General features: G+C 44.6%; 1 pseudogene; it reads right to left on the bottom strand.

Annotated features, from left to right (window-relative positions):
- Positions 1-15,091: 15,091 nt before the first annotated feature.
- LOC144691224 (THO complex subunit 7 homolog pseudogene) lies at positions 15,092-15,914 on the bottom strand (annotated as a pseudogene).
- Positions 15,915-21,007: the final 5,093 nt, after the last annotated feature.

Raw genomic sequence — 21,007 nt, forward strand, 5'->3', positions numbered from 1 at the left:
CCTCATTGTCCAGCTCCTCCATCTCCTCCTCAGCCAGCTCCTTTCCATATTGCAGCGCCAGGTTGTAAAGGGCACAGCAAGCGTTGACAATGTGTGACACCCTCTGTGGACTGTATTGCAGGGCTCCACCAGACCGGTCCAGGCACCAGAACCTCATTTTCAGCATCCGAATGCTTTGCTCTATCAAGTTACGAGTTGCGAGTTACAGCATGAGCCTCTTTATACTTTCGATCCGCTGCAGCCTGAGGCCACTGCAAGGGTATCATCAGCCACGGCTTCTGTGGGTAGCCCTTGTCCCCGAGAAGCCATTCCTGCAGCCTCTGTGGACCCTGGAAGATGTCAGGGATCTGAGTCCTGCTAAGGATGTAGGGGTTGTGGACACTCCCTGGAAACCGTGCGCAGACCTGCAGGATGTGTTTGTGGTGGTCTCACACCAGCTGCATATTAAGCGAAGGGGAGCTCTTGCAGTTGGCATAGTTGACCACTAGTTGTGATGGAGATCTGAGCGCCACGTGAGTGCAGTCGATGGCACCCTGCACCTGTGGGAAACCCGAGATCTGGACAAATCCAATTGCTCTTGCATCCTGGTTCTGGGCGAAATGAACAAAGTTGTGCGAAGGTGGCATCTGTGAACTCATGGATGCACTTATTGGTGGAGGCTTGTGATATCCCAAGGAAGTCACCTATGAAGCCTTGAAAGGAACCACTGGCATAGAAATTGAGTGCCGCAGTCACTTTCACAGCCACTGGCAGTGAATGCCCTCCATGTCCCTGTGGTGCCAAATCCTGCAGTAGCTGGTAGATGTGACCGACCAATTCCCTAGACATGCGCAGTCTTCAGCAACACTGGTTATTGGTCATCTGCAGGAATGAAAGGCGGCATCTATAGACCCTGGGTCCAGCTAGGCACCAGCCAGCGACGGCTCGCTGTGGCTCTTCAGTGGCGTGTATGGGAGCCCCAGCCGCCCATTCTTCCAGAGGGTGCTGCTCCTCCCTCTGCACAGCCAGGCACCTCCATTGCTCTCTTCTCCATTGTCTTCACTCTCTGTAAGCCAACAGGCATACAGCTAATTCACCAGGCTCCATGCTCCTGACGTACTCCTCCTGCAGGATGAAAGAGAGAAAGACGCGTGGGTTAGCATGGGTGTACTAAGAGCCTCTTTTGGTTAAGGCTGAAAACCCCTTAACTCATCCCGGAGAGTGCTGGCCACCACTTGAATGGCCAGAGATTAGTGCGCTGCATGGCTGCCCGAAACCCCACCCTCCTCCGACCCACTCCACCCAACTGAATGACGGCAGCTTTGCCCATTGGGCTGCATGCTGTGCTCTCAGCTCAGGCGCAGGCATTCTCCTAACCCATACTGCAAGGCTGCACTGTTAGCTTGAACCATGGGGAGACTGGTCCAAATTGGGATGATGACGTTGAAAGGGGCTGTGAGCACCTCCACCAGTGACTGCTCCACGGCCAGCTTTAGCAAGGAGATTGTACAACATACCCAGTCGCCCAATTGTTCTGCAGCCCACAAAATGCTCATTACTTTGCAGTCTGTGCCCGAGGGGTGAAAAGCTCTGGAGCACTTGGTGGTAATTTCATGCCTCTGCGTTGCTGGAGTGGACTGATAAGCTAGAGGCACAACTCCAAGCATCTCAATGTAGCTGCGTCTGAACTGTCTCAGCTGCGAAGGAATGGTCACTTCATACAAGGTTTCCCTAATGTGTGCCCGCTTACCTCACCCCCCCACCCCACACATTCTTGTGCACTACCATCAGCTGCAGGGCAGCCCTTGCCCCAGCGCCACACTGTCAGCCAGCCGGGAAAACGCGACTTGCCTGTGCCATCGCCTCAATCTTGAAGTCCAACAGGTGATACTTGGGAGGACTGCACAATGTTACTGTGCACTCACCTCCGAGTTCCCCTCGAAGTGTAGCCTGCCAAGTGCACGCCTTATATATTCTGTTGTGAAACTCGTTGGCGTGCAATCACACCGACGTGCTCGGATGATCCAGCGTTGGGTGACGATTCCGGCGAGCTGGGCTTATAATGATGCAGATATATTATAATCAAGTTCCCGACGTCCGATGGTGGGAAACACGGCCAACCATTGACGGGCAGAGCGGGCAATTGCAAACTGATTTCACAAAGTCATGAAACCGATTTTTGGTCTTCTCGCCATATTGTCCGGTCATGCCGCCAAACACGCCCGACGCCAACGGGCATAGAAAATTCTGCCCTTTGTCTCATCATGTACACCATCGTCATTTCCCGGTTTGTCAGTCACCTCATGTATATGTTTCTGATGGGATAGCAGATAGTCATTCTTGTTGCTTGAAGGTACCTGTGGTGTACGGTCTGTTTGGTTCAGTGCATGGCACTTTGTGGTTCCATTAGCCTTTGTTCTTGTGCTCTGCCACTGCCAATGGCCCTTTCTGCCACATGCTTAGCAGAGCTGATGAAATGCTGGGCATTTCCTTGATGCACATAGGAGTCCACACCTGCCACACATGTTGCCAGGTTTGGGTGTTTGAGTAAATATTTCAAAAATTGGGGTTGTACATAGGACTTGTAAGCATTGTTGACCTGCGAGGATCGCTCCATACTTAGGTCCATCTTTAAGTAGTTCTTTGATGCTATGTGTTTTGGTCTTGTCTAGCAGATCTTTCTGGAACACTTCCATGGGAATGGATGTGATCGCCAATTCAACAATTCTGTCTGTTAGCTCTACTTTTGTCTGCATCTGTTGATGAAGTGGTCTATGGATTCTTCAGGCTGTTGGCAATATGATATGAACTATGGTCGAATACAGAAGTTTAACCAGATTCTAAACCGGTCTTCCAATGTAGCCCATATCTTTTGGGAATCCTTTGGCTCTTCTTCTGTTAATACTGATGTGTTCATCCTGTGTAGACCTTCGTTCCTTATTGCTAGGCCAATCTTTATGTCTTGCTTGTCTGGTTCAGCCACACCCGAATCAAGAAACCATAGCTCTGTACACTGTTTAAGCATTTGAATTCAGATAGCAGGTCAGCTGCATTCCAATTCAAACTGGGGGATTTTGCAGACATTCTGACAATATCCCTTTGACCTTTCCTCTGCTGCAGTATCTGGGATGAATGTCGTTGTAGCCACTTATGCGCACTTTTCCAAAGTTCCACCCATGAAGTTGAGTTGTGGCATCTTTGCTTTTTATTCAGTTTATTTTTCAGGAACACCCGATGACGCCTGTTATAATTGCAATCTTCTCTGGCCCGATTTTTATGATTTGTTTTCTTTTTGTTTTGACTCTACCTTGCTTGCCATCAATCTGGCCCCACACCCTGGTCACTTGTCTTTCCCAACTGAGCTAACCCAGTGCTGGACCTCTCGGTGCACTGTCTCACTCACTAAACTGACAGGCTATGCGCTGCAATCTCACCACGAGGGATCCATTTGTTTACCAGCTTTTTATCCGAGCACTTGCTGGAAGCTGTGTGCCCAAAGCTTTTCTCCACAGTCACCACACTACATTTTCAACAATCTCTGACACTGGCACTTCTGACCAAAATGTCAAGGGTCTTCTCACTCCCTGTAGTGCAAACTATCGCTGTTCACCATGTCATACTTGTACTTAATCTTTTTCCATCTTTGCTATCATATTATGGCTTTTATTAAAGATGTCTATTTGCTGCCATCATTGTCATTGAAAAGGAACCACTGCTGCACACCATTCTGTGTTCTTATAATGATATAAACCCTTGAGCTTATTTTCTGTAAAAGATGCAAGGCACCAATCACTCTTTGGGATGGGTAAACACATTGTGGGTTCATTTATTAAGACAGGACACGTGAGAACAATCTTATATTGTTGTAAAGCTTGGATACACTAGGAATCTGTGTCTGCTCTGCTGCTTAAAGCAGAAATGAAACTAAAACTGGAAGTCACAGTACATTCACATTTCCCTTCTAGTGATGTATACGAGAAATGCTCACAATAGCCTGCTCCACCCCAAAAAAAAGGCAGGGAGCAGTGGCTGGCTGGTGGGCAGAATGCAGAAGTTCAGGTGAGCAGCAAGCCATCAACTTGTACCCAGGGACAGCTTTCCAGCATGGACAGTAAGTTGCGGGAAGGAGGTTTCGAGAATTTCTCACTGGAGGAAAGGGTGAGGGTGGGAGGAAGCCAAGGAAAAAGGAGGCTTCAATTTTCCTTCTAGGGTCTTTAAGAACACAGCTGTTCCTCCTACTCCCACTAGGACAGCTGCTTGCACGTTCCGGGGAGGAATATCAGACACCCATTGACATTGAGAGAAGGATGGACCCAGCAAGGTCACAGGAGTGGGGGATTGTGAGGATTACACGGTTGGGCTCAGCTGTGGTGGGTTGGGGGAAGCTCTGGGCAGCAGAGGGCTGTACTTTTTTTATGGGGTCTGGAGAGCCACTCCTGCTGCTCTTGGAGGACCACTCCTGCTGCTCGTGGAGGACCACTCCTGCTGCTCCTGGAGGACCATTCCTGCTGCTCCTGGAGGACCAGTCCTGCTGCTCCTGGAGGACCACTCCTGCTGCTCCTGGAGGACCATTCCTGCTGCTCCTGGAGGACCATTCCTGCTGCTCCTGGAGGACCAGTCCTGCTGCTCGTGGAGGACCATTCCTGCTGCTCCTGGAGGACCAGTCCTGCTGCTCGTGGAGGACCATTCCTGCTGCTCCTGGAGGACCAGTCCTGCTGCTCGTGGAGGACCATTCCTGCTGCTCCTGGAGGACCACTCCTGCTGCTCCTGGAGGACCAGTCCTGCTGCTCCTGGAGGACCACTCCTGCTGCTCCTGGAGGACCACTCCTGCTGCTCCTGGAGGACCATTCCTGCTGCTCCTGGAGGACCACTCCTGCTGCTCCTGGAGGACCACTCCTGCTGCTCCTGGAGGACCATTCCTGCTGCTCCTGGAGGACTAGTCCTGCTGCTCCTGGAGGACCAGTCTGGAGGACCATTCCTGCTGCTCCTGGAGGACCAGTCCTGCTGCTCCTGGAGGACTAGTCCTGCTGCTCCTGGAGGACCAGTCTGGAGGACCATTCCTGCTGCTCCTGGAGGACCAGTCCTGCTGCTCCTGGAGGACCAGTCCTGCTGCTCCTGGAGGACCACTCCTGCTGCTCCTGGAGGACCACTCCTGCTGCTCCTGGAGGACCATTCCTGCTGCTCCTGGAGGACTAGTCCTGCTGCTCCTGGAGGACCAGTCTGGAGGACCATTCCTGCTGCTCCTGGAGGACCAGTCCTGCTGCTCCTGGAGGACTAGTCCTGCTGCTCCTGGAGGACCAGTCTGGAGGACCATTCCTGCTGCTCCTGGAGGACCAGTCCTGCTGCTCCTGGAGGACCAGTCCTGCTGCTCCTGGAGGACCACTCCTGCTGCTCCTGGAGGACCATTCCTGCTGCTCCTGGAGGACTAGTCCTGCTGCTCCTGGAGGACCATTCCTGCTGCTCCTGGAGGACCAGTCCTTCTGCTCCTGGAGGACCATTCCTGCTGCTCCTGGAGGACCACTCCTGCTGCTCCTGGAGGACTAGTCCTGCTGCTCCTGGAGGACCAGTCCTGCTGCTCCTGGAGGACCAGTCCTGCTGCTCCTGGAGGACCACTCCTGCTGCTCCTGGAGGACCAGTCCTGCTGCTCCTGGAGGACCAGTCCTGCTGCTCCTGGAGGACCAGTCCTTCTGCTCCTGGAGGACCACTCCTGCTGCTCCTTGCCCCATTGAGAAAAGCTTCTTAATTAACTCACCAGCTCCTTGTCAGCTTGAATTAGACACACCACTCAAGACCCAGTTAAAGCACCAAGATCCCGGGTAAGGCACCCTGATTGTTGTTTATTGAGGAGGCTCCTGCTGCCCCATTTTAACGTCTTACCTCTTATTCCTTTTCCCACTGACAGTGAAGAATTAAAATTGCCCCTTTAGTGACCAGTGTGTGTATGTGCCAGGTTGAGATGAGTTGTACAGTGCTGGATTGTATTGTATGTGACACCATTGAAGGAGGTGGTCAGAGGTAATAGATTTAAATGCCTGCTGCTTGAATTCAAAGCTGTTACTTGCCCCTTTTCCTGGTATTCAAGTCGCTATAGAGCCTCACTCCTCCTTATCTCTATAACCTCTCCAGCATTACAAGCCTTCAGGATCTCTGCCTCTCCAATTCTAGCCCCTTACGCATTCCCAATTTTACTGCTTTAACCAAGCTTTTGGTCACCTGTCCTTACTCCTCCATCTGTGGCTCAATGTTAACTTTTGTTTGAATAATCTTCTGTGAAACGCCTTGAGGCATTTAACTACATTAAGGGTGCTATATAAATGTACCTGCTGCTTTTGTGCCTGGACGAACCGATAAGCAGGGATGAATTGTGATAATACTAGGAAAAATTCAGTTGACCTCTGCTCTAAAGAGTAAGACAAAGCAAGAACACAATTTACAAATATCTAGTACATCTGAGGCTGAACTACAGCTGTTCAAGTGTGGTAAAAATGAACTATCCGTGTCTGTTCAACTAATTAATCAATCATTTTATTCCTTTATTGCTGGTCCCAGATAAAACAGAGTGAATTTGATCTCTGTTGACTCTGCCTGCAAGGTATAGCAATAAACATCTCAGGCCAGGCCACGAAAGTCCATTAATATTTCAATTATTTAAATGGCTAAACATTTGAACTATAGGTTGTTCCAGGCTTGTTCCTCAAGTGTCACATGATCAAATAATACAAAATGCTAAGTAGATCTATATACTTAAAGGAATTGGTTTCTTTATGCCTTGACATAGTATGGTGGAATTCTCTGCCAGAGATCAAAGCCCCAGGCACCCTGAGATGGTGGTTATGATTGACAACAATGTCTGTCATTTAGGAGAGCAGGTATGGTCAATGGTTGCGGTACATTGACAGACAGTCCCAGCATCTGAAACCTCTGGGGACTGTCTGCGATTGATGAGCAGAAAGCCAGCTGGTCTGTATTCAGCAGAGACACTGGGATAAATTGACCCTCTGACAGTCATCAGCACATAAGACAACATCCATTATCAAGGTTTAACATTGAGAGGTAGAATAGGATTGTCTTTATTCTTTTGAAACATATCAAAGAGGTATTGATGAGCAGAAACACAAATGTTGTTACGTGGTTCTATCAAGTAAGCTGGTTTACAGAGGCGTGGGTTAATACCTGAATCCGAACAATTTCTTCCTGGATATTGGGAAGGCCAAAGCTTGCTCCAGACCATAGGGGACACAAAGTCTGCTTGGTAATGCTGAAACTGAGTAGAATATTTAGTATGAAATTCCAAAACGTAACACCATCAATAAAATCTGCATTTAAGCACCAGGTTACACCAAGCACCAGGTCGAGGTTGTGGTAGATCTAAAGCTAGTTCAGGAGTCTGGAAATCCTGCAATGCACATATGATAGCTGTGGAAATAGAAGTTGAGGTTATCGAGCAGGAATATCAAGAGTTGTACCCAGTCAGAGAGCAAGAAAAACAGCACATGGAAGATGAGAGTAATCGGGCTGAAGATATAATTCCAGTACCCAGAGTCGAAATAAAAGTCGGCAATTCACAGCTTTCCTTCATTGCTGATACAACTGTAGCCATGTCATCTCAGAAGGAGAGTACAAGAAGTCCCTAAGTCACATTCCCTTGCACAAAACTAGTTTGAAGCTAACTTGTTATTCCAAGAACAGTATTCCAATGTTAGAGTGGAATAAGACGATACATCCTATCGATTGCCATTGGTAGTAGTTGGCAGAAACAGAGTCTCCCTGTTGGGAAGGAATTGGTTTAAGAAGATTCAGTTAAGCTTGGCCGAGTTACTTACAGTAGGGACCAGTAAGAGTATGTCTGGCCTGACGCCTGTCATGGGGAAGGTGTTAGAATCGATCATTAAGGAGGTTATAGCTGGGCACATGGAAAAACTCAAGGTAATCAGAAAGAGTCAGCGTGGTTTTATGAAAGGGAAATCATGTTTAACCAATTTATTGGGAGTTCTGTGACAGAGTAACATGCGCTGTGGATAAAGAGGAACCAGTAGATGTACCGTATTTGGATTCCCAGAAAGCATTTGATAAGGTGCCACATCAAAGGTTATTGCGGAAAACAAAAGCTCATGGTGTAACGGGTAACACATTGGCATGGAAAGAGATTGGCTGGCTGGCAGAAAACAGAGCGTATGTATAAGTGGGTCTTTTTCTGATTGGGAGGATGTGACAAGTGGAGTCCCACAGGGGTCTGTGCTGGGGCCTCAGCTTTTCACACTTTATATCAATGGCTTAGATAAGGGGAGTGAAGATATGGCAGCTAAATTTGCAGATGGCACAAAGATAGGTAGGAAAGTATGTTGTAAAGAAGACATAAGGAGTCTGCAGATGGATATAGACAGGTTGAGTGATTGGGCAAAAATCTGGCAGATGGAGTATAATGTGGGAAAATGTGGAATTGTTTGGCAGGAAGAATAAACAAACAGAGTATTATTTAAATGGAGAACGGCTGCCGAATTCCGAGGTGCAAAGGGACCTAAGTGTTCTAGTGCATGAATGACAAAAAGTTAGTATGCAGGTACTACAAGTAATTAAGAAGGCTAATAGAATACTATCCTTTCTTATGAGAGGCATTGAACACACAAGTAAGGATTACTGAAAAAAGAGACATGTCTAAGCTTTTCAAATGGCTCACTTATTTTGTTCAGCTGTTACAGCTAAACAAAATAAGTGACAGCCATTCGCTGACGTATTCCTCAGAGTAATGCCTTGACCAATCAGGGTCAAGCTGCCTGGTTTAAATTTCAAACAATGCTTGGCAGTTAACTGTCAGTCACCATCAGTGGTGCATTCTCCATGGCGTTGCCACTTGCCAACCAATCAGCACTCTCTTCACATACAGTATAAATTGTTGTTTTCCACCTGATATTGATATTCTTGCGAGTGTCCTACTGAGTACAAGACGAAAAGCTTAGATATGTCTCTTTTTTTAAGCAATACTCAAGTTCTGTACTACCAAATGACTAAAAGCAAGGATTTATGCTTCAGTTATACAGAACATTGGTGAGATCACATCTCAAGTACTCTGTGCAGTTTTGGTCTCCTTATTTAAGGAAGGATGTAAATGTGTTAGAGGCGGTTCAGAGATTTACTAGATTGATACCTGGAATGAGCGAGTTGTCTAATGAGGAAAGGCTGGACAGACTGAGCTTGTTTCCACCGGAGTTTAGAAGGATGAGGGGGTGACTTGATTGAAGTATATAAGATCCTGAACAGTCTTGACAAGATGGACGTGGAAAGGATATTTCCTCTTGTGGGTGAGTCCAGAATGAGGGGGCACTGTTTTAAAATTAGGCATCCCCCTTTTAGGACAGAGATGAGGAAAAACTTTTTCACTCAGAAGGTTGTGCGACTTTGGAACTCTCTGCCTCAGAAGGCGGTGGGGGTGGGGTCATTGAATATTTTTAAGGCTGAGGTAGAAAGATTCTTGTCAGGCAAGGGAATCAAAGGGGTAGATGGGAATGTGGAATTAGAAACAGATCAGCCATGATTTTATTGAATGGCGGAGCAGGCTCGTGAGGCTGAATGGCCTACTCCTGCTCCTAATTTGTATGTTCGCATATGTTCATATGAGAAAGTGCAAAGAGAGCACAAGTGATGAAGAAGGACCAAAGTTAACATTAGGTAACACAGGACCAAAGTCAAGATAAAGGACAATGTATAGCCAATATTTGCAAGACCAGTCCAGAGCCTTATGCACAGTTGAATCAGTAATAAAGAGCTGAATAGATTAGAAATAATAGGTAAACTGCACCCATTGTGGTAGTCCAAAAAGCAGACGGGTCCATTCGGATTTGTGGAGATTATAAACAAACAGTAAATAAGGTGATCGAGAATGATCCTTACCCACTGCCTACCCATGAAAATTTGTTTTTTTAATTTAGCCAATGAAAAGGCGTTCAGCAAAATAGAATTGTCAAACCGTATTTGCAATTGGAATTAACTGACAAGAGCAAGGAACTGCTTACCATTCATGCACATGAAGAGTTGTACCGATACAAAAGGTTACCATTTGGGGTGTCTATTGTTCCTGCAGTTTTCTAGAGCATCATGGATCAGGTACTAAATGGGATGAAAGGAGTGTGCAATTAGATGGCTTTCTAATTAGCAGTAAGACAGGGATAGAGTAAACAAAATCCTAGATTGACTTCAAGAATATGGTATCAAAGCTAAAAAGCACAAGTGTTGCTTCATGGTGGTGGAGACTGATTTATTTTTAGCCACTGAGTTCCCTTTGAGTTACTTTGCATACACAAATGACATGCCAGTGTCTGCCAGAGAAATTAGTGAAGAAATCTGCAAAGCTATGGTGTTCAGTAAAGTGCTCAATTATGTCAAGAATGCTGGCCTAAAGAGTGTGGTGATGAGAAATTGCAAGAGAATTTCATGGGTAGAAATGAACTGAGGGTAGATCAAGGCTAACTCCTATTGGGTTTAAACATTATTATCCTGCCAAGGTTTAGAGAGGGATTGTTCGAAGAACTTCATTGGAGCACACAGGGATAGTCCATATGAAAGAGTACCAAGTAGTCATTTTTGGTATTCAAAGGTACTCAGAGATATTGAAGAGTTGATGAAAAGTTGTGAAGTGGATCTCAATGAATTTTTAAAAAAATGTATTCATTCATGGGATGTGGGTGTTGCTGGTTGGATCAGCATTTATTGCCTATCACTAATTGCCCTTGAGAAGGTGGTGGTGAGCTGCTTTCTTGAACTACTGCAGTCCATGTGGCATAGGTATGCCCACAGTGCTGTTAGGAAGGGAGTTCCAGGATTTTGACCCAGTGACAGTGAACGAACAGCGATATAGTTCCAAGTCAGAATGGCATGTGGCTTGAAGGGGAATTTGCAGGTAATGGTGTTCCTAATCATCCACTACCCTTGTCTTTCTAGGTGGCAAAGGTCATGGGCTTGAAAGATGTGTCAAAGGAGCCTTGGTGAGTTGCTGCAGTGAATCTTGTAGATGGTACACACTATTGCTACAGTGTGTTGATGGTGTTGGAGTCAGATAGTGGTCCACAGTTTACGTCAGAAAAGTTTGATATATTTCTGAGCAAGAATGGAGTCAAACACATTCTAATACTACCATATCAGCCAGCATCAAATGGTACTGCAGAAAGAAGTGTAAAGATTGTGGAGAGATCCTTGCAGAGTATTTGCTAGATGACAAGCCAGACAGTATTTTCCATGTTTCTCTTTGACATAAGCTAGACAATTTCCTGTTTGCTTACAGAATACTTTCATGGTGCACAAGAGGTTGCTCATCTTATGAGTTAGTGTTTAAATACACTCCTAGGACAAAGTTTAATTTACTTAAGGCATGAAACTTAGGGTTCAGTGCTGATCAGAAGGTCAAAGTGATAAACTTTCAAGGTGATAAGGAGAAGTATGTGATTGGAGTTGTTGTTAAGATTCACATATCTAGTAAAAATTGGAGAGAGATTCTGTCAGTGTCATGTAGATCATTTGCCTGAAAGAGGATATCTGACAAAAGGAAAGCATGATAAACCTCTTCTAGTCCAAATTCCTCCTACAGTCCAAAGTGAAAGTCAGAAGGAAATGAAATCACAAATAAACTAACTTTGCTGTACTGGTGGATTCTGTGATACCTGCAAACTTTCAGTCAGGGTCTTTGGTTATGACAAATCAATCAATGCCACAGTCCCAGTCATTAAATGGAGTTGATTGTCAAAGTCAAAGTTCAGATTTGACACAGTCAGAGATGTTGAGAGAGCAGGGTCAAGCTAATGGAAATGGTAGGCAATACCCAGACAGAAAGCGAAAGTAACCAGATAGATTAATTGAATGTAGGAAGGAAAAAAAAAATTTGTTCTTTTCATTATTCCTTATCAATGATGATATTTGTTTTAAACACATACTGGTATTAAGAAAATCAATTTATTTTACATGTAAATTACTCTGGCAGAATCGGACATTTAAGCAACAAGTAAAATAAGTAAAGAACCCAACCTGTTAAATTTTCATGTATTGTTTGGTTTAATCATATTGTAATATGGGAAACAATGTACATATACCATTTTACATTTTAATGTATTAGTTGTTTTTTAAAGCGGGGCAGGAGTGTAATATTATTGTAAAGCTGAGCATTTTGTTATATTGCCCTCTCTGCTGCCATCTCTGTTGGGGAGGTGTAAATAAAGTTGTTCAGTAATGGCTGCCTGCAGCTCAGTATGTGTTAGTCTTACTCAGTGCAAAGCACAACACTAGCCTTCACTTTCTATGCACCTCATCACTTCCCTGTTTATCCATCTACTATTGACACTTACCACAATCTTCATGCAAAGTGATGCATATGTCTCATAGTCACCTTCACTGAATGCACTGCATCCATTAGATGAATTCCTCACAGGGCTGTTTATTTGCCCCTTGTAGGAAAAGAGGGCACAAGACACAAGGGAGAGACAGAGGACTAGAGATGGGACACCTTGAAAAGGCTATCTCAATGATGCAGAGGAGGCCCTGGATATAAATGGCACATCTGCATCTCTCTCAGTTGGAATGGCGAGACAGGGAGTTTACAGAGAGTTAGTGACAGAATTACAAATACTTCTGGCACACATATGCTGACTTCATTGCATCAATGTGTGAACTATGAGAAGACCGTGCATGATAATTCTGAGTTTGTCCCAGTTAAACCATTGCGCTTTCCTTCGCCTTCCAGGGTCTTCACGTGTGTAACCAGTTTTGCAGGACATCCATGAGGCAATTCCTCAGAGGATCACATTCCTTCTGAATAATCGTGCATTTGGGAATTACAAGAATAGCTGCCATGGAGGGTGGAGCTTCAAACAAGACCATGACTATGGCCTGGCAGACTTCGAATTCCACTTATCTTCTATCTTATACTGTATGACAGAAACCTTTTCTGTGACCTTACAACATGCCACTGATCTTCAACAATCTGATCTGCAACAGAGCAGTAGGAGTGATGTGGTAGTGGGCCAGGAGAGGGATATATAATAGGGATCTCACTCAAAGAGATCCCACATCTCATTTGTTGCCCTTCCGCCTTAGCCAATACCTGACATGTCGCCTCGTCTACAGATGGGCAGCTCTGCTCCTGCACAGGTGCAGATGGAGCAGTATTTGGCAGGCCCTCAGGGGATCCAAAACACGGAGGGCATACACCAAAAACATGTCAGGAGACAGGGCAGGGATCCGAGCAACCAGTACCCCTGCTGAATTCACACAGGAGGCAGAAGTGGTAGGAAGTGTAAGAAAGTGTAATGCACCTTGGGTATGTACCTGGGTGTTTGACAAAATGTTTTTAATTTTACTTTTTTTTATAATGCTGTGTAAAATGTGTTCTTAAGTAATGGTCCCATGTCTGCACTATTATACGTCCCGAGCGCCAGCTTAACCTATCACTTGTTTCATGATGGATGCTAGGATGTGGGTGGATGTACAATGGATGGATGAGTCGTCAACAGGCAGTTTAATGCAAAGCGGGGAGGAGTAGTGCTGATGGTTGGAGAGGAAAGCGGGATTTCATTTGTTAATGTTCCTCGTTAAATGAGCCTTCACCATATTCGGGGATCCTGGCAGAAATGTGAGAGGTGCCTCATCTTCTTCTTCCTCATCCTCTATGTTGTCCTCATTTAAAGATGAGTGATAAACCTCTTCATCCTCCTTCACCTCAATCCCCTCTGCTACACAAAGCTGTGTAGGATGCAGTACACCACAATCATTCTCGACACCCACTTCACTGATGAGTACTGAAGGACTTCTCCAGAGCTCCCTTGGCAGCTGAATCCCATCTTCAACATGTCAATGGTTTGCTTGATGACACTCTTGGTGGCTGTGTGGTTCTCATTGTATCGCGTCTCACAGATGTCACCAGCCAAGTTTGATGTGGGTATCCCTTGTTTTCTATGAGCCAGCCTTAGGTCTTCTTCCTGGAATAGAAATGTCTGGGATGAAGGCGTCATAACAGCTCCTAGGGGTATTTAGCACAGATCTAAATGAACCTCTTCTTGTTATTGAACAACAGATTTGTGTTGCTGGACGAATATCCCTTGCGATTTCTCCTGGTTGCTATGACAGTGCTCAGATTGCCATGTCTATGCAGCCGATGGCACCCTGACCCTCTGAAGCAAACCTGAGTGCCCATTCGTTCCGGCTATTGTTAACAGGGGCACTGACATAATTTTCAGCCCTGGCAAAGAAGCAATCAGTGACCTCCATTATGCATTAAGGTGTGGTTGACTGGGAAAACCAATCTATGTCTGTAGCAGGGCTCTGAAAGGATCAGAGGCAAATAAGCTGAGAGTGGTGGTCACTTCCATAGCCATTGGTAATGCAGGGCCACCAGGTTCAGTAGAGAGTCAGACTTGCTATAGGAAGATACAGGTGTCTGTCACTACCTGACGTGACAAGCTCAGCCTGAGGAAACACTGCTCTTCTGAAAGGTCAAGGAAGCTGAGCCTGTATCTGTAAAGCCCTGTGATATGGTTGGTGCCTCCTGTGGCCTCAGCCCCTTTCCTGAAAACCTCCCTCCCATGCAACTCCCTCCTGTATGTAAGCTGATCCCATCACAACATGTCATTGCTACCAGGGATGGGGATGGTCTTCCTGTTCTGAGGTGCTGTCAAACAAATCCAAGATGTCTCTTTATCATATCCTGTCAATTTGAAACCCTTAAATGTGGAAAAAACTGTATCCACACCAGCATTCTCTGCCAGAGGCAATGAAGATACCAGATACAATCAGTGAGTTTTTATTTCCATTTGACCCTGATTGGCGGAGCTGTTACTATGATGAAAGCAACAGAGAACTATCATCTCCCCAAACTCCTGGGTAATTCAAAAAAGGCACAAGGCTTCAACATATTCCTCTTGTTTTAGAGGGGTGCCTGTGTATGAATGTATGTCGCTTCTAACAAGTATAAGTGAGCCACATTATGATCTCGACTGATTATCTTAAATCGGTTGATAATGTAGCTATTAGCACAGTCAGGATTGTCCAGCAAGTGCTGCCCAATCACAAAATCACATCTAACAATGAACATTTTGTTTTTGGTTTTGCAAGTGTGGTTTTGCAATATGAAGTCTTTTTTTTTCAATTTCAGATTTTTTTATTAATCAATTCAACATTTATTTAACATGTTTAGTTTCAAAAACCTTCAATTTGCACTTTAAAAACTTATTTTTGGTATTCTGGAATAGACATTAAATGGTTTATTCATTTTTGAAAAATGAACTTTTACTGGAATTTAAAAGTTCTCAATGGCAGTTCCACTAATGTCCATTCTGCATCTCCATGCGAGTCTCTGGAGAGTCTTCACCTTCCGACAATTTCTCATCACTTTCCAGTGTTTGTTGTAGTTCATGAATGGTGCTGAGTAAAACGTGGAACTGTTTTTTTCTTAGCTCAAGCTTATCTTCCACACTTTCTTTAATGTGAGAAAGAAGTTCTAGTTCCTTATCCAGTGCCTCCAGCTGCTGCAAGGCTTCATGTCTATCAGGATGCTGTTGGATGACTTTTGCTAATGCATCATACTTTTGACGATTTTTCCGAATTCGTTTTGCTTGTAAAATCTGTTTTTTACATTCTGAGATCTTGTCATGTGCAGCTGCAATGTTACTTTCTATGTCTTTTGATATTTTCTCATAGTTCAGCATTTCCCTCAGGTTCATATCATACACAAGCAATGTTTTTCCCATAGAAAATTCACACTGCCCCAATGTACCAAGCATGCGCTGGTGTTGGCTATACCCCTCCTCTTGCGATCCTGAATTACACCACTTAATGAAGCTTTTCAGGAGTAGGTTAATGCACCGATCATCACCAGCACCATCTCCATCAATTAGAAGCCGCTTACATATAACTTCATCGTCTGTAACCGACATGGCAGCTCCGGGAAGTCAACTCATTGAAAGGAACAGCGGGGAGGAAGAATGATCACTTTAAATCCACACCTAAACTGCTGCTCAGACTTACCTGTTTCTCTTTTCAGTTTTGTGAACCTTGGGAAATTCAGCCTGCTTAAGTAAACTTTTGGAGCCAACTTTAAAACAATTTAAAAACACTTCATAATCATCTCTAAAGAATGTTAATTGTGGCGATAAATACCCATCTGTGTCCAGTTATGAAATGCAAATGAGCCCTCTGTTACACCCAAAAATGGACACGTTGGAGCCAGGTTGTGAACCCGCTTTAAGAATCACAAACTATTAACCCCCGCCACCCCAGCTCACCCATTGTCAATCCATCTGTGTTCTTGAGAGTTAAAAGCCCCCGAAGAACTCCCAATCTAGGGAGTTCCTGCTCTCAGCCCTGCCCCTACATGTCAGGAGTCTTTTTGCAGTGTTTTTGGGGGTGGGGGGGGGGTGTGGAGGGGAAGAGGGGTGGTGTTGGGACTTAGTTCTCACCAAATGTCTGACATTGGAAGTTAACCCCTATCCCCTGGAAAATGTTCCAATGTGCACAGACTTGCAGACCCAGCTTCACATATTAAAATCCAAATCACATGTCTGCTTCAGAGGCAAAGAACGGAACTCTTGGTTCCTTACAGATTTGTACTTTTAACTGTTGCATTGCTGAAGTAAGAAAAGCCTGACAGATATCTTATCTCTCAGGCATAATCTCCCTATCACAGACATTTTCTCTCTCTCTCTCTCTCCCTCTCTCTCCACTTTATCAACCCTACTATTGTTAGAATCTCTCTGAACCCCCCCTTTACTCCTACTCCAAAGGCATCATTTTATGCATCCTTCCTCCTCCCTGTCCCTTTCAATGTGTTGACATTACATTGCAAAATCATACTTGCAAAACCCAAATCAAAACATTTATTGTTAGATATGATTCTGCAATTGGGCAGCACGTGCTGAACAATCCTGAGTGTGTTAATAGCTACACTACCAACCAATTGAAGATAATCAGTTGAGGTCATATTGTGGCTGATTTATGCTTGCTAGAAGCGACATACATTCATATGCAGGGACCCGTTCTCTACAAATAAGAGGAACATGTTCAAGCTTTGCTCATTTTTTTAAATACCTAAGAACTTGGGGAGACTAAAGTTATATAGTTCCCCTTTGCTTTCTCCTTGGCAACAACTTAGTCAATCAGAGTCAACTTGTCAACCAATTAGAACCCTTTTTTCCTGAAGTATAAATTGTTGTTATTGTTTGAAATTTGGCATTCTTGCATTTATTCTAATCAACGCAAGATGAAAAGCTTCAGCAAAATGTCTCTCTTCTCAGCAAGATTAGATAACTTCTCAAATTCATTCTTTTCCAAAACCGCATACCTGTACAACATTGAACATCCTTCCAGTTACCCTTCTTCTTGCAATCTACAGGCACTTATGCTGACCTAACCAGTTGCTGATTTATTTTGTTTTTTCTCCTTTTCTAACCTAATTGATGCCCAATGGGGCCTTGGCCAGTACGTTTCTTCACATTAAAGAAATGGTATACTGTTGGAGTAATGTGCACAATTCTGGTCTCCATATTAAAAAATGGATTAGAGAGGCACTGGCAAAAGTGTAAAAATTAGATTTACAAGGATGATATCAAAATTGAAGCAGTTATAACCATCAGGAAAGATTGAACAGGTTGGGGCTCTTTTCTCTAGAAAAGAGAAAGGTGAAGGGTGAGCTGATAGAGGTCTTTAAGATAATGAACTGGTTTGGTCTTTGTTATATATATTTATACATGCAATTTTCCCCTTTGTGGAATAGTTAGCAGGATTAGCAGGCAGATTATCAAACCATGTCAAGCGGACCCCTTCCATGGCCAATGAGTCCTGAAGTGGGACTTGAACCCAGAGCTTCTGGGGCCCTACTTACTGAGTCATAAGACCTCCCCAATGGGTTTGATAGGGTGGATGGAGAGAAGATGTTTCCACTTCTGGGGAGAGACCAAAACCAAGGACAGTAAATATAATATAATCACTACTAAATCCAATAAGGAACTCATGAAAAGCTTCTTTCTCTAGAGAGTGGTTAGAATGCCAAACTCACTACCACATGGAGTGTTTGAGGCAAAGAGTATAGGTCCATTTAAGGCGAAGCTAGATAAGTGCATGAGGGAGAAAGGAATAGAAGGTTATACTTAGGGTTGGGGGAAGGTAGGTGGGGAAGGCTCATATGGAGCATAGACCAGTTGGGTCGAATGGTCTGTTTCTGTGCTGAACATTGTAATCCTAAGTAGAAATGCATTGAGAACAGTTTGGCAGTCAGTGGGTTGTGTGTCTTCATGGCTCAGGAGCCCAACAAGGAGACAAAGGAGGAAATAAACACATTTACATAGAAGGCTGAAACTTGTGAAGGTATGTGTAAGATGGATCTGATTTTTGTACCAGATAATCTCACAAATTGATGTTCTGACAAATTTATAGCAATTCAGTTTGTCTCTGAACAACAGTTGGTAGCTGCTCTATTTTTTTCCTTGTGTTATTCAGCTGTGTTAATGGAAAATTTTAATCACCAGAGCTTTAATCACACACTCGGCATCATGGGCTGGATATAAAATGGGACATAAAATATTCAGGCTAAACTTTGAAACAACGGAACTGTCAGTATTAAAAAGATTGGTACACTATGTAGTGAGCTGTCCTGATCTGGAAATGCAATGCCTGAAGGGACAGATGGAAGGAGATTCAATAGTAACTTTCAAAAAGTCACTGGATATAAACTCAAAAAAGAGTAGGGAAAAAGAACAGGGGAGTGGTTGGCTCTTTCAAAGAGCAAGTACAACTGCAATGGGCCGAATGGCCTCCTTTTGTGTTGTATGATTCTATTAGTTGAAGACTAGAGGTGAACTTTTCTTGGTTGCCTTATGTAGGATGCTTTTATCCTGTGGGATTGGGTAGTGACCAGAATGGATCCTGAATTAGGGCAGTCCAGTGAAAGCCTTATCCAATATTTCTAAGTAAGGTCTTTATTTTTTAGGAGCTTAGTTGCCTTCTTGACTTGGTTCTACGCTAAATAGGGCAGCAGCTTTTTGTATTAATTTGAACAAGAATTTCTGTTTTATTGTGCTTTTTGTCAACCGTAAACTTACAGCTAATTGTCCAAGAATCCCAGGCTGTACATTAGATGTGAATACCATAATGAGTTTGTGATCCCAAGTGATGCAGGTTTGATTATTTATTCAAAAGCTTTTAACTTGTGTCCAATTTGAATCATCTTATGCTCAATATTATTTGCCCTTTGATGCAATGTTGTAACATGAATGCACTTGAGACAACCTATCCTCACATAATGTTTTCTAAAACACCCTCGTCTCATAGCAACTGATGGGCTAAATACTGCTGCTCATTGCTAAAGTAACATTAAAAAAAGTCTTAAAAATACAAATGGACCTACATTGCAATTGCTGATTAATAAAAGTAAAATTATGTCTCTCTTTCTGTAGTTGTTTCTTTCCCTCCTCTAATATTTCATGTCTTTCCCTGTCTATTATTCCTCTGCTCTTCATCTCTACGTAGGACTCTTATTGTCACCTCAGTACCAGTCAGTTGCCTTGATCATTTTTTGTCATCCCATTTATTCTGTAAATATGCCCTTTCTCTCTTTGATCACTGTATTCCTCTCATGCTCACCCTCTGAAAGCTTGTATAAAAGACAAAAGCAACTAGCTGAGCAAACAAACTGAAGAAACAGAGGTTTTCAAAAATGGTAATATCAAGGAACTAGTCAAGGTAATAGCTGGAAATAATTATGTAAACCCAGGAATAGACATCAAGGAGGGAAACTGACTTGTCATACTGTAACAAACTCCAATACTTACCTTAAGTTGAGTTCCTGAGTTGCAGTTCAGGGACTACAGTTCCTGGTGGGCCTTGGGACTTCTGCTCATGCGCCGGCAAGGAAATTGCCTCACAAGCGCAGTTCATTGACTTCACCGTCTTCAGGCCGGGAATCAGCCCTGTACAAGCGCCCAGAAGAAAAGGAAGTAAAGAAGTGAAACGGCGTGAAACTGAACCGGAGTGCCATTCGAGGGAAGGTGTCCCAGGGAACAGAACACTGGGAGGGGAGCAGGGAGGAGGTCTTGAACTGAGAAGAAGGTCCCAGCGCAGGGAATGGGACAGAAAGAGGTCCCAGAAAAAGACCCAGGCAGGGACAAAGACAGGGATCAGAGGTAGATCCCACTGAGACAAGATAAATGATAGGAGCAGAGAAAAAGGCTCCAAGTTAAAAAGAAAGAGCTACGGGGAGCAGACTTGAAGCAAAATGGGTTTGAGAGAAGCCCAGAAGATCTGAGAGGGCAGTCGAAGGTTGGTGACTCTGTGCTGCGGGCTGTAAGGGCAAAGGTATCCTTTTGGAGCAGTGGTGTTCTGCTTGGCATAGCCAAAGATCTGAAAGTGTGCTTGGAAGCACACTGCATGAGTGTACTTGGAGATCCAAGGGAAAGGAATCTCAGGAGGCGAGATTGAAGCCCAGAAGGTTGATCCTTGATGAAGTTGCCCGAGTAAGAGAGACATTTGGAGAGAACTCCCAGGTGAGTTCTTCAAATGTGGAGATTGGAAACCCTTGTGAGAAAGACAGAGTTTCAGTGAGACTGGTTGGCTCACAGTGTGACAAGTGTCTGGGTGGGTTGTTGAGAAATCAATGCGGAATTGTCCCAGATTTGCAATAAGTGCAGTAGCGGGCATGAAAAAAGACGTTTTACTGGCTGGATGCGAGGTTTTCGTACCATATTGTTCCCTTCCCACCTTATAAATGATGCAGTCATGGGCCTGCCATGGTGTTATCTCGCCGCTTCCTCATGCCGGGCGCCATACTTAAACTGCAGCTGCGTGCACACTTCTCAATGTTCGTAGCCCAGGACTGATCCGGGGAAGACATGGCTCCAAAGGCCAGGAAGATTGCAGCCCCCGGATTCAGAGATGCATCCCTGGGGCACCTTCTGCAGGAGGCCCATCAGTCTCACCACTCCAGCTTGGGAGGCGGTGGCAGAGGTGGTCTGCACACAAGAGGTCGGCCATTCAGTGTAGAAAAAGGATGAATTATCTCATC

Source organism: Cetorhinus maximus, chromosome 15 (genome assembly GCF_964194155.1).
Source record: "Cetorhinus maximus chromosome 15, sCetMax3.hap1.1, whole genome shotgun sequence".
Classification (NCBI taxonomy): domain Eukaryota; kingdom Metazoa; phylum Chordata; class Chondrichthyes; order Lamniformes; family Cetorhinidae; genus Cetorhinus; species Cetorhinus maximus.